Source organism: Dipodomys merriami, unplaced genomic scaffold (assembly GCF_024711535.1).
Source record: "Dipodomys merriami isolate MVZ:Mamm:240054 unplaced genomic scaffold, mDipMer1.0.p SCAF_14, whole genome shotgun sequence".
NCBI lineage: Eukaryota > Metazoa > Chordata > Mammalia > Rodentia > Heteromyidae > Dipodomys > Dipodomys merriami.
The window spans coordinates 7,493,511-7,498,040 of NW_027202715.1; the positions used below are offsets into that span (position 1 = coordinate 7,493,511).

At 47.8% G+C, this 4,530-nt stretch overlaps 1 pseudogene; it reads right to left on the bottom strand.

Annotated features, from left to right (window-relative positions):
- Positions 1-1,340: 1,340 nt before the first annotated feature.
- On the bottom strand, positions 1,341-2,107 carry LOC138825693 (peptidyl-prolyl cis-trans isomerase A pseudogene; annotated as a pseudogene).
- Between the last annotated feature and the right edge of the window lie 2,423 nt (positions 2,108-4,530).

The window sequence follows — 4,530 nt, forward strand, 5'->3', positions numbered from 1 at the left end:
GGGCCATTAATGAGGCAGGTGAATAAATCACAGTGGCTTCTGAAGAGAAGAGCTGCAATAAAGAGGTGGGGGTGGGCAGAGCAGGGAGGAAATGAGGCTGGGAAGGGAGAGGGAGGTGACCACGGTGCAGGGGGCAGAGGGCCTATCTGCAGAGCATGCTGCCCAGCACACAGGGCAGGCTGTGCCAGGATCTTTGGGTGTCCTGAGGGACACAACTGAGGTCACCAGAGCCTAAAGGTCATTGAGCATCCTTCCTTAGCGTATGGAGTTTCTGATGGAAGACTACAGTGTGCTATGATTAAAAGAAGGTGCAAGAAAGATTCGTGGAGCCCTAGACTCTCAACCCTCCCATGTTAGCCCTGCTTTTCTCTATGGCACGATCACCATCCGTATCTATCATTACTACATTGGATTGTGTGAATTAAACCTTTTTTGCCTGACACAATGGTGGATATTAGCAAGCTCATGTCATTTGACCTATTATTCTATCTGTAGCTGATCCCTCCCTCTCCTTTTTCTTCATGAGTTCCACAAAGAGAAGAATTTCTTTTTAAAGCCAGGCCTCAGATTATAATATAATCTTCAATACTCAGAAAACTGAAATCTGAAGGTCGCAATTCAAAGCCAGCCCGAGCAGAATAGTTTAAGAGACTTTTATCTTCAATTAACAAGCAGAAAATCTAGAAGTGGGACAGTGGTTTAAGTGGTAGAGCACCCAGCTTTGAGCAAAAATATTAAGGGACAGCCAGGCACTGGTGATTTATGCCTGTAATCCTAGCTACTCAGGAGGCTGAGATCTAAAGATTGTGGTTTGAATCCAACCCAGGCAGGAAAGTCTGTGAGATGCTTATCTCCAATTAGCCACCACAAAAGCCAGAAATTAGAGCTATGTCTCAAGTGGTAGAGTGCTAGTCTTGAGAGGAAAAAAAGCTCAGGGACAGCACCCAAAGTTCAAGCCTCAGGACCAGCATGAATACACACACACACACACACACACACACACACACACACACACACTACAATGTTAAGGGGACAGTGCCCAGGCGCTGCATGTAATCCCTAGAACTGGCACAAAGAATAAAAAATATTTTTTTAGTCTGTTTTACTTATTACTGGATCTTCAGCCAGCCATAGGTACCAACTCAACAACTTTGCTGAATGATTAATGGCTTGACTGACAGTTTGATTGAATAGAGGAAGGAAGGAAGGAAGGAAGGAAGGAAGGAAGGAAGGAAGGAAGGAATAGAAGGGCTAGGGAGAGAAAACGCCAGTCCAGCCTCCCCTTTCTGCTCCCAGAAGACAGAGATCTTTGCTGTTGTATAGAAAGCATCAGATCCAGCTTGTTCTTTTTTTTTTTCACTGTTTAGTTTTTATTCATAATCATAAACTTAACTCTGCAATCCAGCTAGATTTGGAGGGGAGGTAAGGAAAACATGGAACCCAAAGAACTGCAGTGAGAGCACAAAGATTATAGGATATTGCAAGCAGATGGGGTGGAAGGGTGCTCTCCTGAGCTACAGAAGGAATGGTCTGGTGGTTATGGGAAACCAAATCGAATGTATTAGAGTTGTCCGCAGTTGGTAATGGTGACCTTCTTGCTGGTTTTGCCATTCCTGGACCCAAAGCCCTGCATGGCTTCCACGACTTCCATGCCCTCTTTCACCTTCCCAAAGACCACATGCTTGCCATCCAACCAATCAGTCTTGACAGTGCAGATGAAAAACTGGGAACCATTTGTGTTTGGTCCAGCATTTGCCATGGACAAGATGCCAGGACCTGTATTCTTCAGGATGAAATTCTCATCCTCAAATTTCTCTCTGTAGATGGACTTTCCACCAGTGCCATTATGGCATGTAAAGTCACCACCCTGGCACATGAATCCTGGGATAATCCTGTGAAAGCAGGAACCCTTATAACCAAATCCTTTCTCTCCAGTGCTCAGAGCACGAAAGTTTTCTGCTGTCTTTGGAACTTTGTCTGCAAACAGCTCGAAGCAGACGCGGCCCAAGGACTTGCCGTCGGCGGCAATGTCCAAGAACACGGTGGGGTTGACCATGGCTGGCAGCTGGTAACCACAAGCGACAGCAGCGTCTGCAAAGCGCCCAGCTTGTTCTTCTCTGTGTTTGAGGGTTGTCCACGTTGGAGCTCTGGCTTCTTTATCACTGGGGAAGTGAGGGCAGATGCCTTGAGTGTCTGTCATTAGGATGATCAGAAGTTTGGGAAACCACATGGCTCCCAGGAATGTAGCAGGTGCTACATTCCTTCCTCTCTCACTGCTTGAGACATGGGGCCCTCTTTTGTCTGATTATACATAAAATCCCACAGCACCAAGATGTTTTAAATGTGAATATTGACATACTTTGAATTTGACTCCCCCCCACCAAAAAAAAAGATCCACCCAAGTAAGCAACCCTGAGTAGGGTCTTGGGTCCCTCTGCTTTTGCCCCTCCCAGTTTAAGATCCCGTGGTAGGTGTCTCTTCTCAATGTGGGGCAGCTCCCCCTGGTTCTTCCAGCCTTCTTCTCTAGGGGACAGCCCTGATCCTCCTGAGAGGTTCCCTGAGCTTCCATCTGTCCACACCAGTGTGCTCACTTTGGTGACAAGGTAAGATGTGTCCCCACAGCAAGCTCCCACCCATATCCCTCCTCACTCAGGGCCTCCCGGAGTCGGTTTCCAACTTGCAGATAAGGTGGCTCCACTGCAGAGCCATCTCCCTCATCACGAAGGCCCCTGTCATTGGACTGCTCTTGATTCCAGGTTGTGACACCAATGTGGATACAGAGATACTTTGGCTTAAGTTTAAAACAACAGCAAAAAAATGGAGTTTAGGCTATTTTTTTGAGAGTCATCAGTCTCCATTCTCTTTATCTGTGCCACATCTGTGGTTGTAAGGCAAATCCAGTCAGTGAGATACAGAAAAACCACCTTTGAGAGGTCAAATTTGGAGTCTTTCTTAGAAAGCTGGCATTTGCAGGCGGACTCCTGTCCCAAAGACCTGCAGCCTGTGAATACACTTCACACTGTTAGGAAACTGAGCCATGAGAGCAGGAGAGGAACATATCAACCAAGATCAACCCCAATGGAGAGCTAAAGTAGGACACCATGTTGACCGAAGGAGAGCCAGGAGACAGGACACACAGCACACAAGGCATGGCATACTGGTGCCTGAGCTGGCCTTGGCCTAAATAAACTCAAGAGTCTCCCAAGTTCAAGGCACAGGACCAACAGGCCCAGCAACCTTTGGTCCAAGTCCCCGCCCCTGCCTTTAGGAATTCAGGCATGCCTATCACCTAGGAGGTGGGGCTTTACCTTCCTCCACTGTGAAGACAGGATGGCACCAGTTCAACCCAATTCCCTAGTCATTATGTGTCCAAGATGGCACTGGTCAGACACAGCATGCCCACTTCATTGTCACCAGGACTTGCCTCCCTGGGTAGAGACCTACAAAGGTGTGGGGGTCACATCAAGGGATGAAGTAGGAAAAAGAGGAAAGGTTTGGGGATGGCTCAGTTGGAAGATGAGGGTGGAAGGATGACCTGGGAATAAAGACCAACAATTATCATCTTGAAGCAAGGACTTGGATATAGTCAAATCAACATGTGTTCCTTATCCAAAGAGCCTCCTCTATACCTCTGGGAGAGTCTATTTAGGCAGAGCTGCAGCAGACAGAAAGAGGAGGTGCCCCCTTACTTATCCTAAAAGGGGGTTATACCAGTGTAACCTCATTACACAGACTAGAAAGTTAAGGCACAGGGAGTAACACACCTTCTCAGGATAGCTCACTTTAGCAAGATTCTAATCCAGGTGCTTAGACTCCTGATCCAGGTTACTTCAACAACCCAGGGCTGGAGCATCCTTTGGTGTCCTGGGGGTAACTGCCTGCCAGGGGGTTGACATTCCTAAGGACAAAGAATGCCAAGAGCTTTGGAGCCAGACCCTGGCAGAAAGGCTGGTGTCCCAGACAAACGTAGCAGATCACATGTTCCAGCAGGCAGTGACTTTGGTGACAGTGACAACTCCCATCTAGCCAGACTGGCTTGTCCTGCTGACCACAGAGGCTGCCGGGGCACCAGAAATCTACCCAAATCCCATGTGTGAAACCTAGCCAGTCTTCTGTCTTTAAGGTAGCATGCTTCTCTGTCCATCAGACAGATTTATTAGGAGCAGCAGCAGGAGCCCACCAGAGCCGGGCTCAGCAGCCCCCATCAATTCCATCGGGGAGGCGGGCAGGAGTCAGAATATATGTAAGGTCATTCAGAGATGGGAGAAAGAAAAAAAAATCACTCACAGCACTCCCAAAATAGCCCATCTCCGCTTTACAGCAATTGCCACCTTCTTGGCCTTAAATCACATTCTGCTACGAAAAGCAAACTCAATCTTCTCTCTCCCAAGTTTTGCTTTTTATGAGATCGACAATAAATTGGGGGTACATTCAGAGAAAAGGCACCAAAGGTCACCAGAATGGAGACATGCCCACGTGGCCCCAGAGGGGTGGAAAGAGAGGCAATGAGGGATGGGCAAAGATCACTAG